Below are 19,186 nucleotides of genomic sequence, written 5' to 3'. Positions count from 1 at the left end.
TCCCTCAAGTTTATCTCCAACATAATCAGAATCACAATATCCACTAAGTTTAAGTATCTAAAGATTTTCTTAACAACAGTAAAATGTGATTCCTTAAGTTCAGCTTGAAATCTTGCACATACACATACACTAAATATGATGTCAGGTCTGAACACGGTAAGGTAAAGTAGAGATCATATCATTTTACTATAAGTTTTTTGGTAAACTTTTTCTCCTAACTCATTTTTTTCAAGTGAACAAATAGGGTGCATTGGTGTAGCCATATGTTTGCAATCACTCATATTAAATTGACTAAGAAGAACTTAAGTTCTCCTATCATACTCATTTGAAATTCAACCTACATCAATTTAAAAAATTCTTGACAAAAAGTACTACTAGTAGATCTCAAAATAATGTCATCAACATAAATTTAAATAATAGGAATATTATCTCCTATTGATTTTCTAAAAAGTGTTTTATCTACTTGTCCTCTTTCAAAGTTATTTTTAAGCAAGAAGTTACTAAGTCTATCTGTTGACGCCTAATTTTGTCCGCTACTTTTAGACTTTTTATGAAAAAATAATAAATATGTCCAAAATGAAAAAAAATATAATGATAAAATAATAATAAAAATAAAAATAAAAATAAATAATTAGGCCTTTAAACTTTATAAAATCATGAGTTGCTTTTGGTTCCGGTTTGCCTCTTATTTCTTTTCAGAAGTTTCACTTTTTTTCTATAAAAAAAACGTATATAATTGAATGAAAGGAACCGAAAAAAAATGGATGAATGGTAATAAAAATCATTATAATGGTGATAATTTGAATGAAAAGAAACCGAAAATAAATGAATAGACAAAAGAGTAGCAGATAATTTGAATTTGATAAAACGAGTCTATCAAAACCAATTTAGCAGTAAGGTATCGCTTTCTTATTGTTCTCTAATTTTATTCTTATTAACTTGTTTGTATTGCATCTTTTTTAAAAAAATGTTGTTTAGTTTTATTTTTTTATGGAAAATTTTCATTTTTCTTAAGTTGTTTATTCTTAAAATTGTTTTGCAACACAAATACTAAAAAGAACAACATAAATAATTGATGTTTATAAACCAATCACCAAGGAAATCAAACTTCACCCTAATGTAACATAACAGAAAACTCATATAATGACTTTATCAAATAACTCAAAAGACCATAACAACGAATAAATAGTTTTTTTTTTCTTCTTAGAATTAGAATTAATAATTGCCGCCGCTAGATGAAATTCATCATCGCATGCCATATTGCATCAATCACCCCCAACCGTCAGTGACCTGTGTGTCAGAAAAGATCCGACAACCACAAGCAAATCCTTTGACAGGCTGCTTCACCGTCGCGTTTATCTGTTTCGTTCACATACTGCAACATTACCATTGTTTTCTAACAAAAGTCAAATTTTCTATACTTTAAAACCCAATACAAATATAAAAAGATACAATCTGTGAACATACATCTCATTTCTTTTTTCATTATTATAATTACATTTTTACTTGTGTATACATATCTAGTAATAATTACATTAAAAAAATAATTATTAAAATTGAGTAACAATAATAGTCAAACAACACATAAATATTTTCTACACAAGAACTACGTGTGTTTTGATTTCCCTATTGCACCTAGGGAAACGTAGGAGCAAAGTCTTCCCCTTGTCTAACTAAATTAATAAAAATATATTTTTCATTATTTTATTAATGTAAATAATCTATTTTTCTTTTTTTAAATCTTTTAGGAGATAAAATAAATCTTTTTTTAAATCTTTTTTTAGCTTGTTTCTAAAAACCCAATTGGTTCCAACAATGTTCTTATATGGTCTACATACTAGATCTGAAACATTATTCCTCTCTAATTCATTTAACTTTTCTTGCATTGCAAAAATTCATCCATCATCTGTCAATGCTTCATCGATATAGGTAGGCTCAATTGATGAGAGCAAGCCAAACAAACTGGTATCTTTAAGTGATGATTTGGTCCTCAAAGGATCACTTGAACTTCCAATGATTAGAGTTTCAAGATGAGATGACTGGTACTTCCCTCTAGATCTTTCTTCTGACTTATCTTAACTATTTCTGACTTGATCATATTCATCATTTGAAGATTTGTCATATTCTTCTGATTTGCTTTTGTCCTCTAATTTTTCAAGTTCTTCTGATTTGTCTGCATCTATTTCCTTTGGTTCTGATAAACCTGCACTATCATCATCTTGCTTTGACTTTTCAAGGTCAAGCTGTTGTTTGTCAACAAATTTAAAATTATGGTTTCTTCCACAATATAAATTTCCTTATTAAACACTCTATAAGCCTTGGATCTTTCAGAGTATCCAATGAAGGTACACTTTTGAGATCTAGAATCAAATTTACTAAGGTTATCCTTAGAGTTTAACATATAACAAGTACAACCAAATTGTTTAAAATAAGATATGTTAGACTTTTTACCTTTCCATAATTCATATGGTGTTTTTATTCAATATAGATATAATATAGACTCTATTTTGAATATAACATTCAATATTAATTGCTTAAGCCCAAAAGTGTTTTGCAACATTCATATCATTTAATATGGTTCTGGCTATTTCTTGGAGTGATCTATTCTTTCTTTCTACAACTCCATTTGTTTGGGGTGTCCTAAGAGAGGAGAAGTTGTGAGAGATTCCATTCTCATCACAAAAACTTTCAAAGAAATTGTTTTCAAATTCTCCTCCATGATCACTTCTAATTGTTACAATTTTAAGACCATTTTCATTCATTATTTGTTTGCAAAATGTGATAAACACTTTGTGGGATTCATCCTTACTTAAGTTTTTTACCCATGTCCACCTAGTGTAATAATCTACTATAACAAATCCATATTTATTTACATTTTGAAAGGTTGTTTTCACTAACCCAAGAGATCTATATGTAAGAGGTCAAGGGATAAAAGAGGTTTTTGTTTGTTTTCCCTTTTGACAAGCTTCACACATGATTTAGGTTTTGTAACTAAGCTTAGGTAGACCTCTAACTAGTTGAAGTTTATTCTGTTTGAAAATTAATCTAAGGTTTGCATGACCTAATCTTATGTGCCAAATTAGTTTCTCTCTATTTACTGACATAAGACATTTAACCTCTTGTTTCTCTAGACTCAACCGATTTATCTTATAAATGTTACGTTTCCTCTGACATGTAAAGAGTATAGATCCATCCTTATGACTAATTTCCTTGCATATTTTTTGAGAATAAAAATTATAATTATTATAACTTAACTGACTAATACTTAAATAAATTATGCTTAACACCTTTAATAAACAAAACATCTTTAATAGAAGGGGAAGTACCATTATCAATTGTACTTTGACCAATTATCTGACCTTTTTCCTTTCCTCCAAAAGTCAACGTGCCTCATTTGCTCAAAGCTAGTTCTTAAAGCATAGACTTTTCTCCCATCATATGTCGTGAGCATCCAATGTCTAGGTACCATGATTGGTGTTTTAACTTGATTGCTAAGGACATCTGCAACAAAGATAATTTTGTTCTTAGGTACCCAAATTTGGTTGGGTCCTCGTTTGTTAGTCTTGAAAGGTTTCCCGTATTTCTTGTAATTAACATGAGACAAGATAAATTGGAGTTACCTTTCTTAGAGAAAATAATACACAAGATATTAGAGGGAATAAGTTTAGGTTCAATTACAATATCTTCGAATCCTATACCTCTTTTACCATTTCTACTAAATCCATAAATCATAGATGAATATTTGCTTCTTTCCATGCCATTAGCAAGAAAATATTGAAATACTTGTTCATACTTACCAAAGTTACAAGTGGTATTTTCAATTGATATTGAACTATGATTGCTTTTTAGAGTTATATTTTTAGCCTTAAGTTCATCAATATCAGTTTTCAAATTTATATTCTCTGTTTTAAGTTTAGTAATATCAGTTTTAGAGTTGCATTTTCTGTTTTAAATTCAATATTTTGATTCTTTAAAGCATTAACATTTTAAGTTAGTTTTGTATTTTCTTTCCTAAGTATTTTTCAGTTTTAAAGACAATTTGCGATTATTATTTAAAAAATCAAGTTATAGTAGTGTTTAAACCATATCAATTATACCTCAATTTCTTCATCTACTGATTCACTTACAGAGTCATAATCTATGTTGGATCCAGAGACATAGTTAGTTTGAGGCATCATAGCCAAATCTACTTGTTCACCGTCAGATGATTCCTTAGAATCATCCCATGTAACCATCAGACTATTCTTCTTGGGTCAAGAATATTTCCTCTGGTGCATCACTTTCTCCATATTTGAACATTTTGACTTGACATGTCTGGGTTTATTGTATTCATAACATATGATATTTTTTTTGTCATATTTATCATCATTCCCTCTATTGGATTGCTTGGAATATCTTTGGGGAAACTTCTTCTCTTTGTTGTGCCACATATTTTGAATTTTTCTAGATATGAAAGCAATATCCTCTTCCTCCGAGTTCAGATTTTGATCATCTGAATCACTATCCTCTGATTCTGATGTTGCCTTTCGAACCTTCTTCTGCTTGGATTTCAAGGCCAAAGTCTTGTTCTTATTCTTAGGCTCATCTTCTTCAAGCTCAATTTCATGTGATCTAAGAGAGTTGATTAATTCTTCCCGCTTTAGAGTATTCAAATCCTTTGCTTTCTGAATGACAGTGATCTTAGGTCTCCACTTGCTTGTTAGACTACAAAAAATTTTCTTCACATGATCAACAATAGTATGACTCTTCTCAAGTACATTTAATCTTGAGACCATGGTCTGGAATCTGGAAAAAATTGTTTCAATGTCGTCATCTTCTTCCATCTTGAACAACTCATACTTTTTAATTGGGAGGTTAACCTTTGCTTCTTGACCTTGCTTTCTTCCTTCATAGGTTAGAATTTGAATATCATAAATGCTCTTTGTTGTCTCCTTGTTGCGGTATTTGTTGAACTCCTTGAAAGTTATTGCATTTATCATGAAGGTTCTGTATTTGTGATGCATCTTGTACATCTTCTTCTGATCAACATTTATCTCATTTTTCTTGGAAATTTTAATACCATCAGTATTCTTCAGAGCTATATATCCATCCACCAAGTCTCAAAGTTCAGGATCTTGTGAAATACAGAAACTTCTTAGCCTATCTTTCCAATACTCAAAATGTTCTATATCAAACAAAGGTGATCTGTTGATGTTTTCTCCAATAGCTTCTTCATTGAATCGAGACATATTGAACGGATCTTTTCTCGAACACTGTAAAGTGCCAAGTCTTAAGACCGAGCTCTGATGCCAATTGAAGGTGAAAACACGATAAGGGGGGGTTTCTTTCTAAGAGGTGGAATAGAGGGGGGGGGGGGGATTGAATTGTGTTTGCCAAAATTGACAATTTTTTGATAATTTATAAATAAATAAAAACTGGTTTAGTTTTGGTGACTTACTTGGAGTAGAAACAATCGGATTTAGAGGCAGCAAACAATGACAACATAAATAATTTGACACGTAGATTTATCCTAGTTCACCACTAACTTGCCTACATCTAGTTCCCTCATTCCGAAAACTTTAATCCACTAATTCAAATACCTTGAACTACAGAGCGCCTGACCCTCCAAGCCAATCTACCCAAAAAGCCTGACAACCGCATACTTTTGAGGAACTAACCACCTTGACCCTACAAGCCAAGTCTTCTCCTAACAACCTGATAACTCCAAATTGAAAAGTAACTAAACCACTATAGGGTTGGATACAAAAGAGTGGAACTTGAGTAGTTGCATATAAAAAGTTGTATTTTGTTCAGATTGCGTTTGTAAATTCTTAAAATTGATTATATTTATATTTTGTTGTAAATAAAACTTGATCAAATCTTCTTCAAATATTCTTCAAATCTTTTTCAAATCTTCTACGAATCTTTACCATATCTTCTTTCATACTATTTGAAGTCAAATATATTGTTTTCATAAAATACTCTTGTTATCATAAAAACTCTAAGTATAAAATGAGTTTGGTTTCAACAAGTCTTTCCCATAAGGGCGACTTCATCTAACGGATAACCTTATCCTCTCAATCCCTCAACACATCATACATAGGGGCGACTTCATCTAACGAATAATTCTTCCTAATCAAAACGATGTAACTATGTGTAACTCTTCTAAAACGATGTAACTCTTCTTAAACAGATATTTCAAAATCGTTTCTCTTCTCATCGTAACTCACGAAAAACATATTGAAGTGTACATTGATTCAATATTTGAATACTTCATAACTCATAAATAAATCAAACTATAAACATATTGTGCTTCCCCATTTTCTAAATAAATATTTTGAGATAGAAAATGAGTAAAATAACATTTTAAAGAATAATAAAAATATATGACGATGATTGCTATCTACTCATAACAATGAATAATCAACTAAGTTTGCTGTCAAACAACTTCCGAAGAAGTAGACGACCTCAAGTGATAAATCTGAACATCAAAAATATTTTCAAGACTTTAGAAGTTTATTCTAAAGCTTTACTAATCATAGGTAACCATAAAAGTCCTCAAAATATAATTTACGCACCAAAATAAACTTTTGAACAACACTACATATGCCTAAAAATCAACTATTAACATCTGAGTTGTGTATGTATTCTAGAGCACTGACCTTAACCCTCAAAATCTTATAAAAAAACACTCGTGGAAAAATATGAAAGCTTTACTTAAGAAATATATGATTTTGCTCATGGGTAATAATTTATAGGTGTTTATTTTTGTTGTGAAGTGAGAAGAAAAACCGATTTTTTTTTAGAGGTAGAGTGATGTGCATGAATTGAGAGAGAAGAAAACAAAAGAATGGGTGACATGAAGAAGAAATGTTGGTGGGGTGGGTCTCTTGGGTTTTAGGTTTTAAGTGTGTGTTGTCCTTTTATTTTTTCTTGGGTGCTTGTTGTGTGTTGTGATTTAAAAAAAAAAAAATTAAATGAAACAATGCGTTTCAACAGCGATTGCAAATCCAACAATGTGATACACATCATTTCAAGCTTGACGAGGAAGGCAACAACAAAAATGGAAAAGTTATCTACAAAATCACGAATACACCCTCACACCATGGGAGTATGTTCCAAGCCCCTTCCCTGGTCTGTGCGATCAACGAGCACCAACAAACTCAAGCCTATTGTAGAACAAAAAACACAAGAAAAGAGGATGGAGGGGTGAAATTGTGTTTTCTAATTAAAAACTTTTTCGTGTGGCTATACTATGGTAAAGAAAGTATAGTGGGTAAATGAAAGCAGAACAAAGAGATACAACGGTTTATTCTGGTTCCCCACCAACACGGTAGCTACGTTCATTCCCTTCAACTTGAAGAATTTAATCTACCTGTTATCATAGAATCAAACTTACACTTGAAAACCTACTAGTCACATTAACTGTGTTCAATCTTTTGGACTTTCTAGCTTTGTACAATCAAACTGTTGAGAAAGAAAACCACTATTGGACTAGGCTACAAACAAAAGGTTTTAGGGTTTTCTGAATTAGCTATCTCAGAGAGTGTTAACAAGTAAGTTATTTCAGAACTTTTTCTCAACACTAAAGTGAAACATAATGATAATGAGCAATAATGCATATGTGCTTATAACTTATATCTTTCTTGATGATTTCTTTTGAAGGATGAACATCCTTTTATACAAAACGATTAGGAAATTGACCATTATCCTAATTGGATAAAATCAACATAATTCATTAAGCTTTGTCTCATATCTTTTAAGATTGATTTGTCATAGAAACTTCCCAAAATTGATCTTGTAATCGATCTTGCGTATCTTGTTTAAGATAGTTGGGAATCAGATGATACAATGGCCAGAACATGTCTTAAGATCTTTAGACAAGTAACAGATTCATGATGTTTATAAGAGGAAACTTAAATGGTTTGTCTTTTTTAGAGCTTTGAATTCTTCAGTGCATTGAATTCTTTAAAGGATACATAGTAACTCAGAGTTAAATGATGTAAAACTTAGTGTGATTATCATAGGCATATGCAATCACTTGCTTGTTACACTTATTAGAGGTAGAGAATCAGGCGCTTGCTGAATTCATCAGGGTTATGGGATCCATAACACATTTGCATTCACACATGCAACGGAAGTACGACATTGCTTAGGCTTTAAAGGAAACCAAGACACAACATCACTCGCGTATTAGACTTAGAGAAACAAAGTTAAGCAAAGTTTTAATTGCATTTTTGGCGCTCATGAATATAGGTAGGAGTGGTTCTCCTTCTAGAATATCTTGGGCATATTTACAAGCTTGGACTTCATCTTCCAATATTTTTCATCCACCCATTGTTGGTGCAATATTTAATTGGAACAATGGTAGAAAAACCCATCATTTGACTGAAAAAATATTGGATAGGACAGTGTGTAATGACACTTTCATTAATTTTTGAATTGATATTTTATTTAGTACTCCCCTTAAGTTTCAATTAGTTCATTTTCCTCTTTTACTTGATATGCGACACCACCCTTCTTTTAAATTCATGAAAATATGGACAGGTCACCCTTCTTGTTATAATATTAAAATTTCTTAGCATATTTATGTTTTAAGTTGTCCTATGTAGGTCTTGCTAGTGAAATTAAAGAATCTCAATTATGTGCTTACAGTTTGGAACAAAGACACTTTTAGTGATTTTAATTTGAAGGTGCAAAACGCCTCTAAGGTATTTAACTATATTTAGTTGCAGATTGATGGATTTAGTTACCTTAAAGATCTTTATGATTATGAAAAGAAGACTCAAATCAATTTCGGTAAAGCGTTAAATTATCAAGAGCTTTCATGGAAAGATAAATATATGATACGTTTGTATTTAAATGGGGATAGGAACATAGTTTTTCATCAGATGGCCAAAGTTAGATACGTCACAAAGTTATCAAGGTTATACTCGATGGAATATGATCAAATTTAGTGATCAAGGTTATACTCGGTGGAATATGATTCATACCTTTATTCGTGATGATTTTTTCAGAAAGTGAAATAGTCTACCTTTTTGTCTTTTCTATTAAATGGAATTTCATATCTTTAATATTCTCTGTATTTTATTTTCTTTAATATTCTCTTTTGCTTTCTTACCTATGTCCTGTGGTTTGTTTCCCCATTAGAAATTTTTATCTTGTGAGATTGAAGATTGGTTTCTTTTAAGTTATAGAAAAGAGCAATTTAGTGATAAAAGGAAATAATAGTACATAAAGAAAAAAAAGCCAATTTTGAGAGAAATACGAGTGGGACATTCTTTTGTTTAAAAAATATGAAGTTAGTTTTGAGGTCATAATTATCATTTTGATTCATTTTTATGAAAAGAAGTGTATGATCCACCTTCCCCGGAGAAAGTAGCGAGAGCCTTTGTACTTAGGGCAACAATTAATGGGAGAACAAGGCAAACAGTTTTAGCAAAGGATTGATGAATTGGAGACAATTTCAAATATTTATCATGATGATAGTGATGTGAAGGAAAAGAGAAAAAAAAAAGAGATAAAATGAGGGAAGAAATAGAGATGAACAAATGTATGACATTAAAATTAAACTTCCACTTTTTCATGAGAAAAATGGTCCAAATGTGTATTTGGAGTGGGAGACCAAAATTGAACAAAATTTTCAATTTCACAATTACTGTAACATTTAAAATGTGTAGGTTATAGCAGCCTTGAATTTAGTGATTATGCATTGGTATTTTGGAAACAGTCCATCAAATAAAGAAGAAGGTATGAAGAATATTTTATTGAAACTTGTGTAGACATGAAAAGAATCATGAGGAGTATATTTGTGTCTTGCTACTATAGTAGGAATTGCACAACAAACTTTGAAGACTCAACCAGGGTTGAAAAGGGTTAAGGAACACTTCAAAGAGATGGAAGCGGCCAACATAAGGGCTAACATGGAGGAGGAGAAAGAAGCAACCACAACTAAATTTGTTATGCCATAATAAACATAAAGTGATGTGGTGGAGCTACATCATTATGTGGAACTAGAAGTTTTGGTGCATCAAGCCATCAAGGTATAACAATATCTATAAAAAAAAAAAGGTTTTGAAAGGAAGAATTCATGCACTTTAAGTTTGAATGACAAGAACAAAATGAACGGATCAATGGATGCAAGTTTCTCGATGATAGACTTAGTGTTTTGATCTATGTCAAAACTATATTTAAATTAGATGGTTTTGTATGTTTTTTTTGCTTCTTAGATTCTCAATATACATAAAATTTCTTGAATAAAAAATCCAAAATAAAAAACTTCAATTTATCATACATACTATTAGGTGCATGCGTTAAAAATATATTTGAACATCTTGAAATGTATCAAAAAACTTTTCAATTAATTTTTAACTCCCTAAATCAGCTTTCATTCAAGTATATAAACATATATATGTCTTGAAATCATTTTAAGGTGTTTAAAATTAGTGAGTCGACTCATCTGAGGTATGAATTGATTTGCCAAACTTTTTGGAAGTTGATAAGTTGACTTTCGTGTGCCATAGGTCGACTCCTGCAACTCATGACTGTAATCTTGGGTTCTTGGACACTTATGAATTCATTCAAACAACTGTAATTGATTCACACGACTTGTAGAGTTCAACTTTGGAAGTTACAAGTAAGTTATTTTTGTTACATTACAATGCCATTTTATAACTGAACTATGTGTTTTAACGTATTGATATGTTCCTTCATTCTAAGGTGAAACAATTTCTTCCGTTCATCGAAATATTCAAGATTAGACACTTTTATGTGTCAAATATTGTTTGATTAAGTTCTTTATAAATAAACATGAAAGGTGGTCATTTAAGGAAGAAGTTGTTGTATAAACTTTTAAATCAATTGTTGACATATCTTGTAAACGTTTTTATATTACATAAAGGAATAAACTCTTATTTATGTTGAATATGGCTTGAGTGTAGCCTACAGGCAAGGACGAATTAATGAACCTATATAAATATCGATGTGATCTCTTGTTTCCCTTACCTTTTTTACTTTATGCATGTTTTGTTCGTATTAGTTTTGATATTTGAGTTTAGTGGCGTTTACAATTATTTTTATTTTTATATAGAAACTTACACTTAGATAAATCATATTTTTTATCTATCAATTAAATATATATTTAGTACCTGTAAATATCTCACTTTTTGATTTTAGTCTTTGTAAGTCTTTTTGTTTGGATTTAGTCCTTGTAAAATCAGAGATGGTCTGCTTTAGTCCCTAACGTCAAATCAATGTTAAACAAAACGAAGTTTTCAAAAATCCATAAACCCCTCTTTTAAATTCTATTCATATTTATTTTTATAAAATAACATTAATTATTAAATGATAAATAAATAAATTTATTTACTAATAGTATAAATTTTTTTAATTTTTTATACATCATAAAAGATGATGTGTTTGTGTGCATTTATAAGATCACGTTTCACATCGGTTTGTCATTTTTTTTTTATGTAATGTTGATTTCACGTTTGAGACTAAAATTGCCCGTCTCTAATTTAACAGAGACTAAATCCAAACAAAAAAAATTTATTGAGGCTAAAATAAAAAATTAGTATATTTGCATGGATAAAAAATATATTTAAACCTTAATCTATTCATAATTTAGAATTTAATTGTTAAATTATGTTTTGAAAGGTTTCACTAATCATGAATGTTATTTGATTTAATATATTCATGATTTATGCATGTTTTTATTCTAAGTTTTTCAATCAAGAACTTTAATTGAATTTGATTTGATATTAGTTGTATTTGAAAGTTGAATGGTTGGATAGATCGTAAATCAATCAATCATTTCCTAGTTTGAAGTGGCTAATCAATAATTAGCTAATTGCAATATCTCAATTTTTATGTACAAAATATCTAATTCAAATAACTTTGCTCATCACGTTGTATGTTGTTGCAATTTTTTTTTTTAAAAGGTTGACTCTAATCAATCCCATTCTTGAGTCTTAGGACCATCTCGTTTGAAAAGTGGAATCAAGAGAAAAATCTCTTAATGTTTCGATTCAAACGAGATTAAGAATAATTGATATATGTAACATCTGATGTGATTTCAAAAATTAAGAGAGCGTATAATAGATCTTCAGTTTATAAAGGTGACGACTATTTAGATTGGAAAGAACACATGAAAATCCATAAAATTTCTTATGATTTGTACATATAAAAAACTTCAAAAAATGGAACATATGTTCGACAATTGTTCATGATCATATTGCAATTATCAAATCTGAAATGGATTGGATATATTTAGATAAGCAGGAAACATAATACGATTGCAAAACTAAGAATAACATTGCATATGCTTTTGGGCAACATGATCATCGAGAAGATTAGGTAATATGATAAAAAAGGTAAAAATAATATATATATATATGTATATATATATATATATATATAGAAACAATGCATACATAACTTTGAAAGATAGTGATGAAATCTAAAAGCAATGACATCAGATATTTAGAAGCATTTCATGAGAAAATTCAAAATAGAAAAAAATTAGTGACTTATCAAAAGAGAACCATTATAATTTTTGATGTATGCTTATGATATTACTCAAATAGTGGAATGTTCTCATGATTTTTTATTGTGAAAGTCGTATTTCGTTAACAATGAAAATTTCACTTTAAAAGAACAAGTTTTAAAACTTGAAATTAAAATTTCAAATAATGTTATCAAAAGTATAAGAAACAAAATTTGTCACATGATACTTGTTTCCATTGTGGTAAAAAGGGACACACATCCTCCAAATGTGTTTTATAAGAAAAGTTGTTCTACCAAATAGTAGGGGGTACAAGACATGATCTGTCCCGTGAATTCGTAGAAGTTGTATCAAGTTTAAAAAAAAGACATGCATGCACATATTAACGACAATTATTCAAGGAGACCATTTCCTTTTCAAAGATATTGAGAAGTTCATCAATAAAGTTTTACAAATTTTCCATCATTGTAAATGGTGAGTATGTGAATGCAAGTTTATCTAGAATAGACTTAGTATTTTGATATATGTCAAAACTATGTTTTAATTAGATGATTTTGTATGTCTTTGTTGATTCTTCGATTCTCAATATCTATAAAAGTTTTGAAGGAAAAAATCATATCAATAACTTCCTTTTTACCAATAAAATTATTAGGTGCATGTTAGGAATATGCTTAAATATCATGCAACACATCAACAACTTTTTCGATGTAATTATTAATTTTATAAATCGACTAATGTGCACCCAACTTACAAAGATCCTGAAATCATTTTAGGGTGTTTGAAATTGGTGAATCGACTCACCTGAGGTGTGAGTTGTCTTACCAAACCTCTAGGAAGTTTATAAGTCGTATTACATAAGTCATAAGTTGATTCTTGCAACTAATTAGAACTGAAATTATGGGTTATTAAATACTTATGAATCACTTCATATATATGTGAATAATTACGTATGATTTGCAGAGTTCAATATTGATAGTTACAATCAATTATTTTCGTTACATTAGATTGTCATTTCCTAATTGAATCATGTCTATTTAAATACTGATATGTTCCTTCATTCTAGTTGTGTGACACTTTCATTCATTCAAGAAAATAATCAATGTTAAACACTTTTTTGATTCAATTCTTGTGTGATTGAGTTTTTGAGAGACAAAGGTGGGGGTATTTTTTGTATGGAATGATTGCTCCACCGATGAGTTGGGATTCAATTGGTTGCACCATGTCAAGGCTGAAAATGAGGTTATTTTCAATATTAGAGTTTGTGATTACTTTAGGGTGATTATATGTAGCAAGTATCAAACTAGTTTGATGTGATAACAATGCTCTTAATTGTTTGATGATTATGAAGAATATTGAAGAAGAAAAATTTATATGCTAACACATGTTCAAGTGTACAAATATTGATTATCAAAATATAAATATGATATTTGAAGTAAATTCATGATCTTCTAATCGTTACATCTGAAGTAGAAGCAACACATGTGTAGACATGATCATCTGTCTTATTTGAATCAACACATGTTTGAATTTACTCAAAGTCAATATTCGTGATAATCTGGAAAACAAAATTTACATGATAAATTCACAATTTAATTTCCCGTATATAATTTAAATTAAAAATTATTCAAAAAACAAACCATAAATTTTTACAAAAATCACATTAATATTTCCATGTAATCCATAGTGGCGATATACACTTATTTCAACTAATAGTATCCCAAATTGGATAACATTTGGTCAAAATATTTTTATTAAGCATGTTTTATTCTAAACAATGCACATTGAGAATGAAATATCATATTATAAGGAGGGTGACTATCATAGATAATTTCATAACATTGTCTGTATTTCTAATGTTAAAAACTATGTTATAATATAAATATTCAAATTCTAATTGCACATACTGTTTTAAGATAATTTTTTTATTGGACAAAGGTTTTAAGATTGAGTTAAATAATTTATTTTTATACATATTTTTTGTTCTAAATCTAAAAAAAAAATAGTTTTGAATTTTTCGAATATTTTATAGTTGGATTTTTTAAAAAAATATTTAGTTGTTAAATATTAGAAATTCAATTTTGTTTTGCCTAAAAAAATTAGGGTGACGTATGTTTACACCTTGCATTATATAAGTTTATTAAAATTTGATATTTTTAGAGAGTTACAAAATGGATTTTTTTAAAATGACCAAGCTATCTTCCTCATCACCAAAGTGTCATGCCCTTACGATCAACATTTGCAAAAAAACAATAAAAATTTTTAATTGAGTTTTAGCTTAATCCCTTCTTATTATTGTTTCTCTTTTTGGTTTAATATTGTTAGTTGGAGTTTGTTTATATATAAATGTTGATTGCTCGAGTGACAACAAACTTGAGGTATCAATTATCTTTAAGATGTATTTGCAATTTAATCTTCTTTTACCCAAAAAAAACTTAATTACTACCTGTAATTTCCATATTTTTGTGGTAGTATAGAAGCTACCCATAATTAAGTATGTTATTTTCTGACGTGGTACTGAACATTAATCACCCTTAATTACTTTAACTTTATAGTTACCTTTTAATTTCCCAAATTTGCGATTACATCCTTCATTCCAATAAAGACCCCGCTTCTTATAGTAATGATGATAGATAATTGATCATAAACACTAATGAACTTCACTCATACTTTAATGATAACATAAATAGCTTATGGGTCATTTTACCATCTAGCATTTCAAAATTTCATGAACATTTGTGGAAAGCTAGGTTGAATGTGCAATTGAAATGATGGGATGAATTGTCGTTTATGTGAATTATAAAATATTTAAATCAATTAAATTATTAAATTGAGGAAGACTATACAATAGTGCGCATGTGTGGTCAATTTATCATCATATTTACAGAAAAGACATATCAATGTTAATAATTTATGTGTACGATCTTGAGTACATTTTTTCCAGCCACAAGAGAGTTGGCCCGATTTAAAGGAGACATGAGACAAAGTTAAAATTAATGTGCCAAATAAATTTCATATTTTATTTTATTTTTCATTTTAATTTTTACACCATTTTGAACTACATTACTCATATAAATGAAATTAAATGGTATATACATTTTGATATATAATATGCTCTTCATTCATAAAACTCGTGTGTGGGCGCACGCTATAGTTAATGGATAATGATTTATATGTGTAAGCAAGTAAAGTAATGTATACAGTAACTGAATACTAAATAGGGAACAAGAAATGGAATCTTTTGGCCCAAAAAACAAAAGAAAGATAAAAGAAAAAATAAAAGATGAAAGGGATATTTCATTTACCTACATACAATGCTTAGGTAAAAAAATTAGTCTTTTAAGTCTCCTGTGTTTAAGAGAAATAAGTTTTGAAAATTTAAATTTCTATTGAGACGTAAATAAAGTAAGATTAAAGATTATTTCAGTTTGAGTTTGGATTCAATATTTTAAATCGATCTTTATTTGATTGAAGTTTATCAACAATTGAGTTTCATAGATTTCATTATTTTTGTTTTGTTGAAATAACATCCCTCACTTTCAATATATGAATCTTCTCTTTTCGTTTTGAAAAAGAGAAAAGAAAGAATCTTTTAGGATTTGAAGGAATTGAAGCCTTGTTCAGCAAGCAGCATATACTAGTATCTTTCAACAAGCAAACGAAACCAAATAACATAATCAATTCTAGTTTATTTTCCCTTTTCGTTTTTTAATAATATTTTTTAGGATATTGCCATTGATAGTTAACAGCTAAGATGTCAATGGTAGTCATAAGATAAGATCATTTGGAAGAGTTGAATTGATAAGAACATCATAGTTTAACTAATAATTCTAATAAAATTAATAATTATTTTTTTGACTAAATCTTTCAAATTATTTAATTGTATTAGATTAATAATTTAAGTTTTTGAAGATATCAGTTTGATCTTTTAAGTTATAAAACATGTATACTATTTTCGTTTATTATTTTCTGTATAATTACGTAAAAAATAATTATATGATTGTTTTAATGCCGACGTATCCATAACACAAAGATTTATAGTTTAAAATTTTTATTGTAAAAAATATTATTAAAAGTATAAAGAGATAATGAACATACGAGTTCAATCTTAAATGCGTTAGTGAATAATGATTGGTAAAAATGGTTTGCTCCCTTTGTCTGCAACCTGTTGTATGGAGTGTACTTACACACACTTCGACGAGCAAATACGAATTTATCAAAATACGAGAGGTATTTTAGGTTGAATTTTGTGTGTATCTTTATGACCTAATATGTAATGTTTTTATAGTGACACATTATAGGGTTTCTAGAAGATTATCACTCTGATCATCATAGAGGAGATATGTGATCTCTAGATCTCATTCTAATGTTAGATGTGTGTCCCAACAATCAAAAGAATGTGAGCGTCATCTAGTGACTGTGTTTGCAGTATGATCACTATCAACTGGCTCAGAATGGATGCATATGTGAACTATCGTGTTCATCATCACTTAATTCCCTCTTAATCTATCATGTGGTCATGGTTGGAGGTCCAGGTGAGTTATGAAGGATTTCTACTTCGGATCCCATATTCATAAGATGCTTGCGTTAGTTTCTAGAAGGTTCTACGATGCTATTTGTTTGGATTGAGTCAATTTGGATTTCTGTTGGGCTTGGCCTTTGCCGGGGTGAGTCCGATCTAAATGAGCAATCAATGCATCACATTGCTCCCTCTTACTGCCTTGTTTAATTCCAATAAGACAATAGAACCTTACTATGTGTAGAATTTGATAAGGATAGATTCTTCTTCTACCTCCTATGTTCTCGAAGTCATCCAAGTCTACTTTTAAATTGATCATTTCAGATGTGTTTTTTGTTGTTGTCAAAATACACATTTGAGTTAGTCATTTAAAAAAAATATTGAAAGGAGGAAGAAAAAATTATTTTCTATGATAAGTCTCATCATTTAAAAGTAATTTTATTTTAATCTTTAATCTCTTCTCTAATTACATTAATGTCATTAAAGTAAAAAAAAAAAAATAGAGAATCCAAAATAAAGTTTATGGAAACAAATTCTTTAACAAATTGAAAAAAAAAAATTACCTCCTTGAAGCTCTTTGTTTACTCCTTCAGCCAAGATCACAAGGAGGACACAATAAAGAAAAAATTAAAACACTCTTTTCTCTCTCAAATGTAGTGGGCAATTACCATATAGCACCCTAATTTTCTCCATTTTTATTTGCGCTCACTTCTTCAAATTTAGTGCACAAATAAATATGCAGAATTCACACTATAAATTCCACTATTACACACATCTTAAATCAATGTATCTTATTTCTTCAAATCATAGAGAGGAATATCCAGAATCACCTCTGCTCGTTTTAATTTATGGCTTTGAAACTCAAAAATATAGATATAAAGAACCGTTAATAATAAAATTTAGAGGTTTTATTTTTAGTAATATTTTTTAATTAAAAATTTATTTGAGCTTGCCATGTCAGCATCAAAACAGCCATGCAGACACTTTTTAAAGAAGTTGGACAGAAAACAAAAAAATCTTATACACATTTAAGGACTTAAAAAGATCAATTTGGTACAAAACACTTTAAAAAAATTATTCTAATACAACTACAAAACTTAAAGAACTGCTAATTGTGTTTGACCTATGAATTATGATTTAAGATACAACTCATATTATTTTTACGGATTTTCCTTTAATTGAATGAAGGTGTTAATAATTCAAATATTGAAATTATTTTTATTGTGTTTTTTCTAATTACACCCCTAAAAAATCAAAATATCGCTGAGTTAAAATTAAATTTTCTAAACAGAAGAGAAACCTTTTAACATATACTCCCTCATTTTGCAAAACTGTCAAGGTTTCTCCCATTAAAAGAGCATCAAATCCCCATTTAATTTGTAATGTAAACTTCTTTTAATTTCTTTAATATAAATAGTTTTTCTTTTCAATTTAACATTAGAATTTCAAAACACTTTAATTTGATTCGTCATCAATGTTTTTACTGTAGTGCACCAAATTTGATGATGTGGCATGTATAAGCTTACTTTTGATTTTCGATTAGTTGATAAATCATTTTGCTTTGGTTTTAGATTTTGATTTGGTTGTGTTGAATAGTTTTTAGGTATGAATTCAGGAATATTGCTTTGTTTTAATAAATATGTTTTAATGCTTTGTTTTAATAAATATGTTTTAATGCTTTGTTTTAAATTAGTCATCTTACAAAAGTTATAGGTTAGCATGATAAATCTCTGTGACCACCGTGTTTTCAAACATTTGTTACATTAGCGTTTCCAAACTAGAAATATTTGAGGGACTAATTTAAAAGTGTTTAGGAATTGTAAGGTTAAATTGAAAGATTTTTTTTTTATAAGGACTAAAATCAAAATAAACTTATTTGTAAAGACTTTTTGCATATTTAGAATTTTCATTTTTTATTTTTTACGACTTGAAACGTTCTTATATAACTTAATGTTTGTTTGTGTGAGTATATGTGTTGTTCTTTGTGTTGAAGTGGTTTGGGGTTAGGTTTTGCCATCCATGATTGCCTGCCTTTTTTGTGTGTTGCATATATATATGTGAACCCATTTTACATAAACTTCCGTTAATTAAGTTTGTGTTTGTTATTTTATTTGAAACAATTTTGAAATCTACCCAAACTTAGTATACGTAAATATACATGAACTAAGTTTATGTACCCTAAGTTAACT

The sequence above is a fragment of the Cicer arietinum genome, chromosome 4, assembly GCF_000331145.2.
Source record: "Cicer arietinum cultivar CDC Frontier isolate Library 1 chromosome 4, Cicar.CDCFrontier_v2.0, whole genome shotgun sequence".
Lineage (NCBI taxonomy): Eukaryota > Viridiplantae > Streptophyta > Magnoliopsida > Fabales > Fabaceae > Cicer > Cicer arietinum.
Note: the sequence above shows the minus strand (reverse complement) of the source record.